Below are 18,459 nucleotides of genomic sequence, written 5' to 3'. Positions count from 1 at the left end.
TCTCTGCTCCCCAGAGCTGCTCCCAAAAGTCACTGCTGACATCAAGGGAGTCACATGAGTCAGAGTCCCAAAGCAAGTGAGTGTCTGGGCACATGGGGAAAAAAATCCTGCTCACATTATAAATATTCTGTTCCAAATGCCTTTAGAATTTTGATCAAACACCAGAAGTGCGAACACACTGAGATCTGAACTGTACACATACATCCAATCCAACCTGTCCATTCACCTGTCAGAGATGGGTAATGGGCTCTCACATGTTCCAGACTTCATGGAAATGGAGATGATACAATTTCAGGGGATTACAGAGAGTCAGTGCAACTGTGACAGAAGGGTTTGGATGTATTAAATCTCCCAGCCACTGCAGGGCTCTGTTACAGCTTCGATGCCAGTTCTTTCTGCTTTCTGCTGTGCCAACACCAGCAGGCAGCTGTGTGACACTGCACAGCAGCTTTTGGGGACACTGATAACCAATGCAGACTTGTGCTCTATAGACAGGAAGATCTCTGACTACAAGTAATTTATAACAGATATTCTCAACTCTCAGAGTATTCAGAAATCTGAGCATTAAAACACAAAAACTGAGTGCTGCTGGAGCATTCATGTTGTAGAAAAAACCACCAAATAAACAACTAAACTGAAACCACACAAAAGGGTCCCCTCCCAGTCCCAGTTACAGCAACAAGAGCTGCAGAAAGGGCTCCTGTTCCCTTTGCACATCAAACCCACAGAGCACCCCAGCCCTGCTGAGCTACACCAAACACAGAATGGAAATGTGCTCCAAACACCCCACACTGGAATGGACCAGCTGGATGATGAGAACTGGAGAGTTTAAAACATGAACCCTTCACTCTTGGCCAAGACACCACATGAACACACCTCTTACCTTGGCTGCTTTAATACTCAGAGGCACCAGGAGAACCCCTAGAAGAGCACAACACACAGCCCTGTCCTGCTCTTACCAGTCCAAGGTACCACCTGCACCTTGGTGGCTGCAGCTGCATGAGATGACACTGTCATTTTTCTTTTCTACACAGCCCACCACAGCTGGTCCTGGCTATAAATGCCATTATAATATGGCCAGAAATACTGAAAAAGTGGTTGCTTTTGGTTTTTTTTTTTATTCTTAACAGCTTCTACAGCAAGTTTCTTGCAGAGGAACAGAACAGAGCAAGATGGGGCCCTGGCAAGGGAGTACTATCATATATCTCTTGTCAAGTCTAATTGAATTTTTCTATATGAAACATCTATTATTACCCACCTGGGGGGCTGTGGACAGATGGAGGAGTTTTCTCCCCCACCAGGCAATTCAAGACTGGGGATGGGAGAGATGGGGGAGAAAATAAAAATAATCTATCTGACAGTTCCCTGTTGCTTGAAGCCCAGCTGTTCTAGCCAGCTGTAAAAGGGAGGATGGTTTAGGAGCTTGATTCCCCCTAAATCAAGCAGCTTGTAGAGGCTGGGAATGGCACCTCCTGAAAGACAGCCTCACAGGAGCTGGGAAGCACAACGGCATCCTGCGAGCCAAGCAAAGGGTCACAGCCACGCAGAGCACACACGGTGCAGGTGGGGAGGGGTGTGAGCGGCAGAGATGCCCCAGCAGCAGCAGCAGAGCCGGGCACGGCCAGGCGGGCACAGCAGCAGCGCGGGGGACAGCAGAGGGCACTCGGGCTGCAGGCAGGAGCCCGCGGGGCTCGCTCCGTGCCGACAGAGACGCACACGAGCTGTCGAGGTACCGCCCTGGATGCTGCGTTTGCGGGTCCGTTCCTGAGCTCTGCCCCGTCTTTCTCCGGGCTGCAGCTCCTGAACGAGGGAGCGTTTTCTCCTCGTCCTGTTGCTGGGTTGGCAGAGCAGCCTTTGCTGTGCAGACCCTAACGTCTTATCCCTGCCATCCTCCCCACATTTTGGAAGTACGGCTGCCCCTTGGGCAGCAGACACACCACTCCTCTCTTGGATGCTGGCAGCGTTTTCAGCTGTAACGACCGATCAGAGCAGTGAAAGCTGCCTGAATGCAGATGAAGGCCTTTCAAATTCGACTGGAAGCAGCACAAACTTGCTCAACACTATCCTGAAGCATTGATTTATTAAGAGTATCACTCAAATCAGTAACTTGCCTTTCCTTGCGGAGTTATCTTCTAACTTTAATCCAGCCACCAGACTCAGAAGAGCCACCCAGGGCTGGCTGTTGTCCCCACGAGCATCATGCCCAGGCACACACAGCCCCTGTCACCTCCCCTGCACACAGAGCTCTGCAGCCCTTCCCAGGGAGTCAGGAGTCCCAGGGACATCCCACATGCCCTTGGCTGACCTCCCTTGCAGGCACTCAGAGCAGCTCATCTGCAGCTGGTGTCTGTGCAGACCCATTAACCACAGTGCAATCAGTGCTCCCAGAGCGGCAGAGAGGCTGCAATAAAGTCATGGGAGAGCTCATTGGACTGATGGATGGTGGGGAAACATCTCCCTGCAGCAGGAACAGGGGCACTAACAGGGATCAGAGCAGCTTTGGCAGCGAGGAGCCTCCCACTGAGCACCTTGCAGAGGTGGGTACCACGTCCAGAAGCACTGAAATGCATCAGGGTGTACAAACCCTGTTTTCCCTGAGCACAGAGCTCCTTCTCTGTAGAGGAAGGATGACATCAGAGCTCTGCCACTTGCAATCCCTGCAAAAGGTCCTGAAGTCAAGCAGTGCTGTTTCCACCTCACCACACACCGTGCAGCTCGCCCCGTATTGACACACAAAGCGTTGCAAAACGAAGCAGATAAAATCCTGATCCAGATATGAGTAATGACTTTGCATTTTTTTGTAAATTAAACCTAATCTTGTGTTGACTGTGCTATACAAGGAGAAATAATGAAACAGATTAAGATGAGATCTTGTTCACTCTTGCTGAACAAAAGCCAATTAATTGCCAGCAGGATTATCGTGAAGTCTTGCTCGTCTCAGACAAACAATCAGATGGAGTCTGGGTGCTGGGGCAGGAGCTCTGCTTATTGGAGCGATCACTCTGCCTGGACAGAGGGAAACACTGCAAACACTCAGCTAACCACATGGACACTCCTGCCTTGCTTTTTCTCCAGCCTCTGTTGCAGAGAGAGGGGCACCAACACGCACACCTCCAGCCACACTCCCCAGGCTTGTCTGCTCTAAGTCCCCATCTCCTGTTCAAGGCAGACCCCTCCCCACCCTCCCAGCACTCCTAACACAGGTTCACCCAGACTGTTCTCAAAGCTTTCTGGCTCTGAAGGCTTTACCCTCTGAAAATCCTTTCTACAGTCCTTGACCACGCTGAGATGTTTCCTCTCTGTTTTCCACACAAAATCCCTGCTCCAGTCTCTCTGCTATTTGCCTGGTTCCCTAGCAGAGCCACCTTCTACCCATCTGTCTGCCACGATGACGAGCAAAGAGATTGTTCCTGCCTCTTTTCATCTGTCCTTTTTCCAGTATAAAACAGAAATCTGGGAAAAAGCAAGGACTGTAGGAAAAGGATCCAAAAAATGAGGGAAGGCTGGGCACATGGACTGACTATGGGACCTGATGAAAGACTTCAGCACTGCAAGGCCTGGGGGGACACCAGTGCCCTGCTGGGCACAGTCACCACCGTGTGGGAGCCCTGAAGGGTGGTGGTACCTCACAGAAACAGTTGGCATGGAGCAGCAAATCCTAGTTCCAGCTGGGAGGCTCCAGGGTGGGAACAGAATCCACCCCCAGCATGTCTGGCAAAAGGAGAACAGCTGTGTTGAACTCACTGTCCCACTCCTGTGGCAGAGCGAAGCTGAAAGCCACCCTACCCTGCCAGCTCAGGGCAATCCCCACTTTTGTGATGGTACCAAGAGCTCCACACGTCCCACCAGGGGAGGACTCTGTAGCAGCCAGAAATAAAAGGCATCGAGTGAATCTGTGAACAATTTACTTGGAGAAAACACTTCTTACTTTCACACCAGGTTAAAAAAAAAAAAAAAAAAAAGAAGTAAAATTAAACCCTGTCAAAGCCTGCAGCACTGGCATTGACAGACAAAAATGACTTAACAGAAAAAAAAAATGGGCAGGGAAAGTGATTTTCTTTGCCTGCATTGCCAGGGGAATTAAATCTTGTTTTTTTCCCCGTCACCACCAAGTGGAATAATCCAATATATTAAAGTTAATGTGCTTCTTGTATTTATTGCTGTGTATTTGACCTAACAGAATTTTATTCCTACATTAAGAATAAAACCATTCCGGAAGGCAAGCTGCAAAGCTCTAGATCAATTACTACCTTCTCCAACAGCTGAAAAGTGAGTTATTTCTTGTAAGGGGGGTGGGGGGGGGAGGAAAAAAAAGTGGGAAAATAATAATAAAAATAAGAAATCCTTCTCCCTGTGCAGAGAGTTCTGCACTGCAGATCTGGTGGAGTTCGGCAATATCGAGTTTGGTTTCTAAGCAACATTTTTAAGAAGTCAGGCAGCAGCCCCAAGCACCCTTCTCAGATGTTTGTGTCCCCCATCCTGCACAGCACACACCATCAGTGGGCTGGGGACCACATCAGGTTCAAGTGCCCCCAGCAGTGACCTGTGCAAGGCTGGTGAGCAAACAACAGCACTGGGCTGTGAGAGAGCCAGGCAGGGGGAGCACTCACTGATCCCAACCCACTGCTGCCCTGTCTGGGAGGGGTTTGGACCAGCACAACACAAACTGCCCCTCCTTTCTCACCATCGAGGCTCTGACACTTTGCTTGGGGGGGGTTAACTGGACCCCCCGTTCTGGGGATCCCCATGACACCTCAGGGGGCTGTTTGCTGGAATATCTGAGGGGACACCCCTCAAACCAGCCTTCCACAGAGAGCAGGGAACACCAATCCTTGCTGATGCCACCGTTTCTCACCCCCTGGGGCAGGGGGTGCTGAAAATCTGGCACACTTGAAGAAGCACAGGACTTCTCTAGAGATTCCAGTGTTAGCAGGTTTTATGAGGAAAACCAGATAAAACAAAGATAATGATACTGTTTTGTTGCCATGGGGTGTTTCAGCTCAAAGAAACGAGAGGCTGCTGTGCTGGTTTGACACCGTCCTTACAGGAAAGGAGATGCTGCTCACACTGTCATGAAGGTCAGTGCTTCTGTTCTTGGCAGAGAGTTTGGGATTCAGTATGGATGGAAAAGAGGTGGGGGAGAGGGGCTCTGGGAAGCCTAAAAGGCAAGATCGTGTTTACACACAAAAAAAGGCACAGGAGGCATTAATTCCTGACCCATATCCAGACAGTGCTTGCTCCAGGAGTGAGAGCCATGTGCTCATGCACTATTAGCAGATTTTACTGTCTCCCACGAGCCATTATCCCCATTTTAGCACAGGGATGGCAGAGACATAAGCCTGCCTTGGAGTCCCTGAGGCAGCCTGTGAGTACAGCCAAGAACTCCAAGCCCACAGAACTCCACCCAATTCCTGAACCACGCTGCCTCCCCATCCCAGCCTCACTCCCTGCTCTGTGCAGCCTCCAACACAGCCATGGCTGCTGGGAATAAAAGTTTGGACACAGTCAGCACACATTCACAAAAAGTATTTCAGCTGTTATGCTGCAGTAAAACAAAGCCATTCCCCTAAGCAGGCAGGGCTAACTCAGTTCTTTATTCTCCCTCATGCTATCACAATAAGGACAGAGTTTTAGGCACTTGGAATAGAAGGAACTATGAATTACTACACATGCATAAGTTTCAGTTACATTTAACTGTGACCTTCAGCTCAATTGCAACCAGTAAATCTGAGCAAACTAGTCTTTTTAATAACTTCTTGGAAGGTCTGTACAACTGGTTTGTACATGCAGCCCGAACGCTCACTTGCCTGGGAATTTTTAAATTATTGATCAGGACAAGAGCTCTCCCTTCAAGCATACTCCATCTAATCCTTTCATTTACTGTGCTTTTTGCCTGCATGCAAAATGAATGACATTTCATCTCATTTCCAAGTCCCTTCCATGGCATTTCCAGTGTCAAGGTCTACCTCCCTCAACAACAATACCCGGCTGGTGTCGGATGGGAAGGCACAGGAGCTCTCCCTCCCCAGCACGTCCTGCTGCACACCTGAGGGGCAGAAATTGCTGGAAGGGTTGCTATGTCCACCAGGCAGAGAAACAGCCAGGAAATACCCTGGGGTGCCCAGAGAGTGCCTGTGCTGTCAGAGAGTGGTGCAGTGCTGACAGTGATACCTGTCAAGGCACTGGAAGCCCATCCTGTCCTGCCCAGTCCAGTGCCAGTGAACACCCTGAGCCCAGAACTGCCAGGCTTCAGCTTCAGCCACACACTCTGGCCCTCCTCCCTTATGGGTGACACTCACCAGCAATGCTACAACCTTCCCCTACACACACAGGAGGAGCAGCTGCCTGCAGAGACCTCTAAACTGCCCGAATAATTTAACCATTCCCATTTCCCTATCCCTCCCACAGCAGCCTGGCCAGGTAATCTGAGTCTCCAGAGTGTTAGAGCGAGAGGCAGAGGTGCTGCTATTTTCCTAATGGCTTGTAAGCCATGACCAGAAACCCCAGCCAAGCTTTTCCAGGCTGCTTTCAAACCCTTCCTTCACATCTGCTCCTTCCTAAGTGCCACGACCTCGTGTCCGGGGAGGTGGGACAGTCAGGCTGGGAGCAATTCCTGCCCAGATGAACTGCTGCCTTCCTTTGGACTGTGAATCTTTGTCTCATGCCTCAATTCCCTTTGCTGCTCTGGTGTTTCAAAAGCTTTCCTGGGAAGGAGCCCTGCTGAGCTGTGCACCTCACAAAGAGGCAGGCAGAGCTCACACAGCAAGCACGAACCAGAGCAGACAGAGCACAATAAGGGGATGCAATGTGTAAACAGCCTGAGCACGTCCACAGAGACACATACAGGGACCCACACAAAGGGCCACGGTGCCTCCTCTCTGTCCTCAGTGTCCCAGAGAAAAGGCTCTGCTCCAGACACTGCCCTGCTTGCAAGGGCAATGCCACAGGGTGTTTCACAGCCCCATCTGCAGCGATGCCTGCTGTGCAATTCACACCCTCTGACCCGCTCTGCCCCTCACAGCCCTGGTCATTCCCCTCTCTGGGTCTCACCTTCGGCTCTGTTCATCACCCCCCAGCCTGGCAGGCTCCCACAGAACAGTCTTCATCAATATTCACAGCAGCAATTCCACACCAGTAATCAGGAGTCTGAGGTTGGGCTCAGAGACCACAGAGCCCAATTAAATACTTGACACTATCACAGCCCCCCCCAAGAAACAGGCCTGGAGAAATTACCCTGTGTGTACCTGCAAATCACTAGATAAGGATGAACAGCACCTTCAGGAAACAGCAAATGCCCCATAAAAAAACCAGCAGGCACCTGTGCTTGTACAGAGTGCTAGGGCTGGAGAGAGGCAGATAAAAGAGCAGAACTCCAGCGAGAAGCAAACTCAGTGTTCTCCTGGCACGTGCAGGGATGCAGGTGGATGGGACACACACAGCAGACAGGTCACTGTGTCATTCAGTCACCCCACCCTGGAGCAGGCAGGACACGGTGGCACAGAGCGTGTCTCTGATTATCAGAGAGCCCAGACTGTTGAGGTGACAGGAACACGGCCCAGGTTGTGTCTGATGGTCGAGGAGTGACACTGCGACAGGGCACGGATCCCACACACCACAGCTCTGACCAAAAAACCCTCAACATCCTGGCTGCTTTGGGAATTGGTACCCTCAAGAGAGACCCAGTCCCAGGCCAAGCTGCTGGGCTTCTTCCCAGCCTGGTCACCCACCAGGGCTTTTGTGCAGCCCACTGCAGTTTTCTCACCCAGCCAGGGAAGGAACGGGTGATAGACATCAAGGACAGCTTCAGCACCAGACCAGACACCATCAATCACATCAGGAGTCAATTGACACAGACTCCACTGGGGCATTCATTTGCCACCTGGAAATCTTTTAACCGCGATTCTGAAGACTGTTTAATGACAGGGATGTTTCTTTACACTGTCTTTCTCAGGAATTAATTCCAGCAGCTTCATTATAAAGAATAAATGACAAAGGTACATGGAAAAGGACTCCTTGAAAGTCCAGGGGGAAAAACTTCTCCAGTTCCTGAAGAGATCCCAGATTAAAAAAAAGAGGGGGGAAAAAAAAAAGGAGAGGAAAAAAAATGTAATGCTCCTGAAGAGATCAGTAAATAATGAACAGGAAATCTTTTCCCCTGCACTAAGTCAGTGGAGTTCCATGAATAATTCACAGCTGCTAAGGGGAAAAAAAATGAATAGAAATGCTTTCCTGCCTCCTGGGCCCTCCCTCCAGGACCAGCACAGCTGAGCATGGAGTTTTTTTCCTCCAAGAAGTAAAAAAAAAAAAGACTCCTGAACACCTCTGGGCTGCTGGATTCGACACATTGCTCTGCATGGTTTCCCTTGAACATGTCACTTCATTTTCAAAGTCTCAGGTGCCCACTTACAGACCTGGAGACAACTCCACCACCTGACCCAATCCAGACCGTGCACTGGGGGAAATAAATCCATTTAAAGGATGGTGGTCATGCAGTAGAGCAAGGGCTGGGTGCTGACAGAGATCTCCTCTCTCCAGCTCAGCCAGCCAGGTCTTTCCAGTGAGAGCTCCCACACTGTCAGATAGGTCTGAAAGCTCCTTTTAGCTGAGCTGCATCACTCTGTGGTTCATTCTTAACAAATAATAACAAATTATCCTCTATAGCCCCTTTCATTCCCACGGCTCAGAACACTTTAAGCTTCCCAATAAGCATAAATGAGGTAATTAAATGACATTCCTCCTTTGAGGTAAGAGAAGGCTATTAAGAGATCCCCTCAGACCCCAGTGCAATGCATCCACTTCTAGACGGAATGAGGAGCTGGGAGTTTAACAAGAAAGTTATGCAGACACATTTTGCTTCCTCAGATTCAGCTCTAAGTTTTGACTCAGCCGGGACCTTCTCAACTGATGGTATTTGAAATTAGGTTGCCACCATGAACACCACGAACAATTTTTGTACTGTGACTGGAGGAATTAGAACCCTTTGCCATTTTGATGACAAGTAAGAAGAGACTTTCTAAGTCCTGGGATTTATATTCACCACAGCCCAGAGATATTGGCTGACAGTAGGGATGGTATTCTCTCCTCAGGGCATCCTGGCTTCATGTTGTTCACTTCATTGCTTGTCCCTGCAGGTTTGCTCATCCCCCTTCCCCCAATCTTAAAAATCAAAGCAGGGCTCTGGACATACCAAAATTTGCCACTATCAAACTTGTTCACATGTTTTTCTGCACTGAGGAAGCTGCACAGGAACACAACTCATGGGAGATAACTTTAGTTGGCTCCTGCTCCTCCTGGGCACCCTTGTCCACTCACACAACCCTCAGCACAACCTGCAGGCTGGACTCCTGCCCTCATCACCCTCTCCACTTTCTCCTGCAATGACTGCAGGCAAAGGCTCACACCTTTTGCCACAGATCAGAGAGGCAGGACACACAGCAGGCAGCAGGAATGTGCTGGATCCCAGCTGCCAGCCCAGCCCCTGTGCCAGGGAAAGCATCAGCCTTTCAACACAAACGATCGACTGTGCAAAGCAGCTTCCACAGGGAAGGGGGAAATGAATTCCTCCCTGATCCCCCTCCTGAGCTCAGCTTATCCCTGAAGCATGAGATTCAATTACCCTTATCATTATTGTAGCCTGCCTCGCTAGGAATGTTATTAGCGGTGATGAAATTATCCAGCCCTGTTTTACACTGGCAGGAGGCGCAGGAGGCTCCTCACCACAGGCACCAGGGGCTCTCCTTGGCACCAGGGGCAAGGCTCTTCTCCAAGGGCCACAGCAGCTCCCCCAGAGGAAGGGCCAGGACCGTGGCCTTAATTTATGCAACACACTTATGTCACTGCAGTCACCAGCTGGGGACCATAAGCACACGATGGCCAAGTTGTCCTGAACTCCACCCTCACACAGAGCCAGGTATTGACACCACGATTCCTAATCCCGTTCCATTTTTGAGCTCTGGCCCAGGCAGAACTTTCCCCATGTTTTATGACTCGAGCTGAGTTTCCTTCATCAGTGTCACGAGTGATCCCTGACCTGTAGCTGTGCTGGGCAGAGCTCCAGCTGTTTCCCCTGGGCGTGGAGGTAACAGGAGATGGTTCTGATCTAGGGGATTGTGAGCTCTGCCATGGGAGTCTGGAAACACACACATCTCAAGAAAAATCAGGCAGGGTTTCATCCCTGGAGATCGGGAGGTGACCTGGAAGCTGCAGCCCTGTGGCTTTGTAGTGTGAAGGCACCGGGTGCCCAGACTGGCTGTGCAGTGTGGTTGCCTCACCAAGAGGAGAACAGCAGGACCTGCAGCATGTGGGACCACAAGGACCTGGAGATTTGAGCACTTGAGTGCAGAGGGACAGGCAAGGAGAAAGAACAGCTGTGCCCACCCCCCTGGCAAGGCAGCAGAGCAGCCTCAGGCACACACAAGTCCAGGTTCCCCCAGTTCCATCCCTGCCCTAAATGATAGAGCAAGTTCCACCTGGGCATCACTCACCTGCAGGCTGCCAGGCAACACAGGCCGTGGAAAGCAGCATTTCCCCCTGCTCTAGGACACAACTAGAATGCTATTTCCCTTCCTCTGCTGCTCCTGCCTCCTCCTGGGAGAGACCTGCAGGCAGGGACTTCTCAGCACAGGCAGCCCCGAGCAGCAGCAGCTCCCAGGGCTCATAAGGACTTGCAAACCAAGCTCAGTGTACCAGCAACCAGCACATCCAGTAACTAATGGGGACAGCAAGCCAGAGCCATCAGGGAGACAATTAAGTTTGAACCAAACAGATAATTCCCACCGTGTCCTCTTTTAGGTTTGTTTTTATGCAGAGGTGGAATCAGCCCCGGCCTTGCTTGGAAGAAGCAAGCAATGAACAGTGAGAGCTCATGTGTGGAGGGGGATTTGGGGTGCCCTGGTAAAATGGGGGCATAGATATGTAAAGAGATAGAAAGGACAAGAGGGGCCTTCAAAGGAGCAGAGGAGTGCAAGCAGGCAGGCACAGAAGAGATGGGGTGCTCAAGTCTGGCTGTCACTGCATTCGGAAGCGTGGAGTTGTGACTGTATGCACACACATGCAGGTACACAAAATGACACCTGAGAACAGCCAGATCTGTGCTGGGGGAGTTTAACTTCTCATCTCCTCAGTCTCTGGCTTCCCTTTGCACACTCAGCCTCCCCTGAAGGGGCTTCCCCATCTCCAGCCAGCTCCAATCCCTTCTTGGCTCCTTCTCCCTTTGGAGCAAGTTTTAAATTCATCACTGTTTTTAAGGAAACACTTAAAGAACAAAGCAGAACTGATAGCTAAATTAAACCTGCTGAGAGTGCTTGTTTAATTGAAAATGCCATCTGTAATTTAAATGTCAGAGCTGGGATGGTTATTAAAACCCTCCTTGATTACCGCGCCTCATTTCACAGTTTCAAAACAGACAAGAAAAAGCTGCAAATGGGTCATGTAACACAGCACCACCAAGCAATGAATAACCCTCCCTGACAGACACCAGTGGCACCAAGCCAGCTCAGTCCTGCCCCGCTGCCACGGCTCCTTCTCTCCTTGTCCCCCATGGCAAGGCTGGCTCTTGCCTCTGGCCAGCCCCGAGCTGCTGGGAGGGCAGCAGATCCTCTCTTCTGTGCTTTCCTCCTTCTGTGTGCTCTGCTGTCCACCCTGTAACCCAGCTCTTCCCGAGGCAAAGGGGAATGCCCATACCAAGGTCAGAGAAATGAGTGCCTTGTCCTGATCCCAGCCAGCTCAGCTCCGGCTCTGGTGCAGGGGAGGGAAGAAAACAAATCAGCAGCTGCTGAAGTAGCAGCACCAAAGGCAGACTTGCATTAAACAAGCGCCATCCATCATTCCAACACCACAGTTTATAAACCATGGGGCTTCCATAAATTACAGGAGGAGCCAGGGGAGTGTGCAGGCCACCGTCAGCACAGGCTGCAAGTCATCTCCTGCCTGCTCCTGCCCTCCTGGGGCGGCAGAGCCACCAGCATCCCCCCCTGCTTGCTGATAAAGAGGACACTTGCCACAGCAGAGCTGGATTCACAGGCACCCAAACCCACCACCACAGGGTTCAACAGCACAGCTGGCCAGCCTGGGGGTGCCCCAGTGCCAGCAGGGCACCTGCATGCCATGCACATCCCCCCCCTTTTCTCTGTGGGTACTGCATGCAGAGGGAGGCTTGTTAAATTAATCAGTGCTGCAGTGGGGGCACGGGGAGCACAGCTAATTAGTCATTAATGGTCATTGTGAGAGTTGGAGGAGCCTTTAATGAGTACCTGGCCACAGTACTATTGCCAGCTGCCTCTTTCCATCTCCCCACCTGGCTCACCTCACCATGAGGTTTAGTCTGGGTTGGGGTTAGGGGGTGAAATCCATCACTCTGAGATGTGAGCAGGGAGAGAACAGGGAGCAAGGAAATCAGTGCCAAGAGCACTGTGCCCCAGCCCTGGATTCCTGCCCTGGATTCCCTGCCTCATCCAGCACAGACCAACAGGACAGAACTGCAGGCAATGAGGTTTTGCACACAACTCCCCCCACCCCAAACCTTGACCTTGCTGGTTGTTTTTAATTTACTCCTTCACTTCACAATGCAAAGAACGTAAAAGGAAATAATTGAGAAATGAGAAAATGTATCAAGAGAAGAGCTGGGACAAAGGGTAATTAATACTGCCCCTCAGCTACCTCTATGAAGTCCACTGTAATTAAATGGTAAAACACTCTGCTTTACCTAACAAAAAAAAGCGACCACAAACAGACTCACAGAAAGCTCAGTCCACATTCAAAAAAATGCAGCAATCAAAGCCATAACGAGCTGTAACAATTAATGAAACTTTTCAACAACGTCTTCAGGCCGTCAAATTAGAAATGGTAACTTTTAAAGACAAACCCAACAGAACATTAGAGAAGGACACAGAGTTCACTGGGGAAGGGTCTGCTGGCAGTCAGAGCCAAGGAGCTGATCTCATCCATCAGCAACACTCTTGGCAGTCTCCCAGGAGCACAAGGTGGCAGGGGCAGGACCCTCCACAGGTGCTTGGCAAACCAATCTCACCAAACAGTCACAGAGCCCTTGGAAGGGCCACACCTGAACAGCCAGAACCCAGCAGTGCCCAGCGACAGCATCCCGAATACACAACCCCACAACTTCCCATACAAACCCTCAGGGTGTAGAAAGGCTCTCAAAAGCAAATCCTCTGGGTGAGAGCTCAGAGGGGGAGTTGGAGAGCCTTGGATGGCACCATCAAGCTGCTTAAAACAGAGCACCCTGTGTGTCTGTGTGTGTGTGTTTAGGAGAAAAAGGGTGCCAGGAAGAAAGGATGCTGATCCCCTGCATGCTGATCTACAGTGCCATGCTCAGATACCTCACCTGGATTTTTATTTTTAAGCCTGGGGACCTATGGCTGGTGGTATATGGTGAGGTGTAGCATGCACTCCCTCACGGATTTAATGAGTGGTGTTCACATGAGCTCAGTCTGGACCAGCACATGCAAAGCTTTTCCAATGTACACAGAATTTTTTGTGTCTTGCTTCTCCAGGTTTGTAGTAAATGCCATCAAGGCAGAGAGGTAACTTAAACATCACAAAGACTATCCCACACAGGATTCACCTGCAAATATCTGTGCTGAGGATACAATTTTCCCCCTGCCTGTTTGACAAGGAGCAACTGCTGTCTCCTGCTGCACAACAATTAATGAATCCGTGGGAGAAAGATGATTTGTCCCTTTTCTACCCATTTCTTGACTCGTTCCTTCACAAAATATACTGCCTTTGTTCTGGGTAAAAAAGTCCTTTCCCTGTGGGTAGGCAGACTCTGGAGAGTTGTAGCCATAAAATCTCAGATTTCTTTCTGCATCAGCTATTCCATGCAACATTAAATTAGGATAGTTGTTAGCGCTCCAAGATAATTGTCTCCTCCTTTCTAAGAAGTTAAGTAGTGGCATGCAATGAAAGTAGAATAGATTCTATTAATTAGGAGCAGGGTAGGAGGCTGCAAAGTTTTCCTAACTTGGCTTAGAGATGAGAAGGGCTCACTTCCAGCTGTAATACTGAGTGTTCCCTCCCCTGGCACACAGTGACCTGGAGGAAGGGTATTCTCCTGCCCAGCAGCAGGAGGATTGGAGAGGCAGGACTGGAGTGTGCCTGAGCACCCTGGCATCAGTCCAATGAAGCCCTTACAGCCCTGATTAACTGTAATCACAGGTATGTCCCAGGGATGTATCCTGGTGGTATTTTAAGATTCACTACTAATGTTTGTGAGTAGAAAAACGCTAAACTGAAGTAACAAAGGCTGGTTCTGCAGTCAGAGAAACTGTAGTACACAAAGAAGGAAAACAGGCGTGGTTGTTCAGGGCAACCCACGAGTCAGCACCAGTTTGTGTGCCAAGGGTGGGCACACAAATCAGCCTGTTCCCAAAATCCCACCAGACCCAACACCTGCCCTGGGAGAGAGGTGACTCACCCACTGTCATCTCCCATGGCAGAGTTCCCTGCCCAGCTCAAGGACCTGGATTTCTGCCAGAGAAACCGAGGCACAGAGAAGTAGCAGTTTCCCCCCAGTCACCCAGGACGTGACTTGTGGAGCTCAGATGAGTAAAAAGTACTCTGGAATCACAACTCCTCCTTCATCCCTCCAGGGCACAGCTGCCACCATGCACAGATGACACTCCTCCTCTTAGCTGCCACCACCAGATCACCTCTGCAGGTCACCAGGCTGCTGAACACACCTTGCTTTACCTGCACCACCTCAAGCACCAAAGACTGTGGCTTCAGGGATTCCTGCCCCTCTTCAGACAACTTCTACTGACCCAGCATCTTCAGAAAGTCTTTTGCTCCATGTTCCAGAGCAAACTAGAAATGCAAAGCTGGTTAAACCTTACCAGAGCAGCAAAGGGACTAGATAGCAAGAAATTTGAGATTCAGGTATGCCAAACATCATTTCTTGTATCAATAACTGATTTTTTTTGGTTTTATATCTGAAAGAAGCACTCTTGGAAGATGTGCTCTTCAGAGTCTGATCTCAGCAGCAGAGGTAAGTTATTCCTTAAGCTCTTTTAACTCACAACTGTGCAATGCAGCTAGTGAAATCACTTTTATCATCACTTTTGAAAGAAGCCAAGCTGCTCAAGAAACATCCTTCTATTAATCCTAAAAAATACCCTAAGGATTTTTCCATTCTGCACCTGAGCATGTATTTACATGATGGATTCATTACACCTCATTGAGCGAAGGATGGTGCATTTTTAAGAACACTTATAAATATGTATTCACCTGATAGACTGGAGGAACTAATCTAGGTTTGAAAAGGTCCACAATTATGAATTTTACAAGCTCTTCCCTAATTGTCCCTAAGGAATGGGGTAAGGGTGGAAGAAAAGACGAGCATCTGGAGCTACAGGGAGATTGTACACAACATCAGTGATGCTTCTGAAACAGCAGCTCAGTGGAAGCACCCGGATTTCAGAAAGGCTGGAAAGAACTGCAGAGATGCAGGAAAACAGGAACCAGGTTGAAAGCTTGGCACAGGTACAATCCACACACAGGCAAGGGATACAAATAACCCAAGTTTCCAAGGCTGTTCCCTCCCTCTCTCTCCTCAGCATCTCTGAGCAGTGCCACCTCCTCTTAGAGAAGACACGACCCAAACCACAGCCTGGCTCTCCCGCTAGACAAGCCACGTAATTAGCAGAGCATTTCTACACTTCTAGGTCTTCTTGTCCTAATTTGTTTTAATTAGAGATTCTGCTGCTGGTGGGTGATAGCAGACTGACAGCCCTGAGAACAGGGGGAAAAAAAAAAAAAAGATAGCCATAGTTACACACAAAAGCATTCCAGGTTTCTCCCGACGTGACCCTTGTCAAAGGAGAGAGGGGATTTGAGCCCAGTGGTCTCAGCTCGGTGACTCCAAGGGGAGCTGCTCCTGCTTCCTTCCAAGCACCTCTCCCACATCTCCCAGGCAGCTCAGCTAAAGGCAGACCAAGGAAGTCAGAGCCAGGAGAGCTCCAGAGCTGATGGCTTGACTGGTGAAAAGGGCCTTGATCTTTCAGATCAGAAGCTGATCAGGACATTCCTCTCTCCCCTTCCTTCTTGGAGCACGTCCATCTATTTTCCTCTCCTGAGAGCAGCCAGGAGTTGGGGAAATACTCTGGGCATGTTGCAGCTGTACCTCCTGGCATGCTCCATGCTCCCTGCACAGACAGCTGGACCCTCAGGATCACACATTTAGAAATTTCTGCAGGAATTACATTACCCTTCCGTTTGATTTGTGCTTTATTATTTGTGCACCTCAGTCAAGCCCAGATTTTATTCCCTCCCTAATTTCCCTGAGATGCCAAAGTTTCTAATTAACCAGAAAGGCTTTTTATTCCTTACAACTCTCCAGTTATGAATAATGATACTAGCTCATAAATGAAAATTGTCTTTCTATTTAAATTCTGTAATTTTGGGTGGGTACATGGGAAAAAAAGCAAGCATGAAGCAGCGGCCCTTGGGTCATTTGCAACTTATTAATTTCAAGCAGAGCTCTTAGCTAGCTTATTAACACTGAGTATACTGCAGTGGAATGTAATGGCTAGGATATTAATTACCTTGCAAGCGTTCATACCTAGAAAATGGTTTATTTTCATGTTGCAAGGCAGTTCCCACCAAGGAGATCCTTCACCAGTCCCAGGTCTGGGCTGGGCTGGTCCTTACAAGGCTGGTTCTGGTGCCCTGAGCAGGATGCCCTGTGACAGTGAACTCCCTCTGAAGGGCTGGGTCCTGGTGCTTTTTCCCCAACAGAGGCAGCCTGGAAGTAACTCATAACTCCACCTCTCACAACTGAAGCTGGCACAGGAATACACCACGTGGGATATGTCTATGGTGGTGCCCTCTGGAGTCACTCCACAGGCTGCTTTGGTACAGAAACTGGACAAAACCGAGCAGCTGCCTCTCCCACCTCTCCCAGGACACCAAGCATCCACGGGGAGTGAGCCCTCAGGGGACACACAGCAGCCCCAGAGGGTCCTGCTGCTCCAAGGTGCCCGTGTGGGTGAGCATGAACAGCCACAGGGGCAGCTGCAGAGAGTTTTTAAATGCCAGCGTGCTTTGGGTGTTATCTGCTCCCATCAATTTTACCATAATTCATAAGGCACATAAATGGGCCTTTCACCCATGCTTGGAGGAGCCACCTGTCCCTGTCCCCCCTGCCACTGACTCATTAAGCTCCAATCACACGGCTGTCTATGCACAGTTCAGGTCAGTCAATTGACTGTAAATAGAAGCAAATAAAATACAACAGCACTTTACAGTCACTGCTCAGTGCTCTGCAGCAATAGCAGAGCCATGGTGTGGCTTGTCCAGGTATTTTCTCTGGAGGGAGGACTCCACCTGCTTTGGGATTCAATACAAGGGCAACAGTAATTTGCACTAATCTCTCTTAAAACAACCTGACCCCTTGAGAGCCGTGCTGCTGCCAAGTGACCACTTCCCCACCTGCACTCACTGTTAAGATACTCACCCTCCCACACAGCCATGACAAGAACTGAGAAACAAAAATAGGGATTTCCCAATGGGGAAATCTCCATGGAGAAAAATGGACTATAATTTATATACACAACCAAAGCACTGCAGAAAAACACAGTCTCCCTGCTAAACCAGCAACTGTTATCACAGGTTTATGGGTGCCCTCAAATCTGAGCACAGTGGCCTCTCTTCACCCACCAAGAGCCCTGGATATTTGCTTGGGGATGGGGTGCAGATCCTTCAGATGGCATAAACATTTGTTAAAGGATGGAGAGACAGACACCACCCCAAATGCCTTTATCTGACACACAACGTGGGGCTGTCAGCAAAGGAGAGGAACACGAGGCAGAGACTGCAAGGCAAATTACTCCAAACAAAGGAGGATGCATTAACAGCCGATGTTCAGGGTAAAACACCAGAAGTGAAAGGCAGCAGAGAAACCATCTGCACGTGCCAAGGTCTTTGTCTAAACAAGCTCAGCTGTGGGACCAGAGGGGACACTTCAAACTCCACACAGTGCTCACCACGTTCGCTCGCTCCAGGTTGAAGCAGAACCATCACAGCACAAAGAGGTGGCTGAAGACACTTGGCAGGGGGATAAAACCCAAAGCCAAAGCCCCCAGAGGCAGCTCAGCTTTGTGCTGGCACGAACCAAACCACAGGGTGTAACAGCACAGCCAGGGCTCCTCCCAGGGCTGCACCTCACCCTTCAGCAGGGAATAACCAGGGAGGTGAGGAGAGGAGGGAATGCAGCACCATCCCCTCAGACTGCACTTAGGAGGGGCAAAACAATGAGAGAACCTGTGAGGAGTCACAGCACAAGGAACGGCCTTTGGAGTAGCAAAGTGAATGAGGAGAGGAGAGTTATGAGTTAAAATTATGTGTTTCCTCCCTTTCTTTTTTGTATCTTTAAACATTGCTAATTCCCTCCCCCCCCCCTTTAAAATAAGTTTTTCAAAGAAGTTAAAGGATCTGGCACTTTCT

At 49.7% G+C, this 18,459-nt stretch overlaps 1 long non-coding RNA gene across 1 annotated transcript in view; it reads right to left on the bottom strand.

Moving 5' to 3' along the window:
* LOC126643674 (uncharacterized) overlaps positions 1 to 18,459 on the bottom strand; it is a 49,634-nt gene that overhangs the window by 6,324 nt on the left and 24,851 nt on the right. The window lies entirely within an intron of this gene.

The sequence above is a fragment of the Myiozetetes cayanensis genome, unplaced genomic scaffold (assembly GCF_022539395.1).
Source record: "Myiozetetes cayanensis isolate MyiCay16 unplaced genomic scaffold, myiCay2020 scf28, whole genome shotgun sequence".
In the NCBI taxonomy this organism is placed as follows: Eukaryota; Metazoa; Chordata; class Aves; order Passeriformes; family Tyrannidae; genus Myiozetetes; species Myiozetetes cayanensis.
The sequence above is the reverse complement of the archived record's forward strand: the minus strand, read 5'-3'. Positions and strand labels throughout refer to the sequence as shown.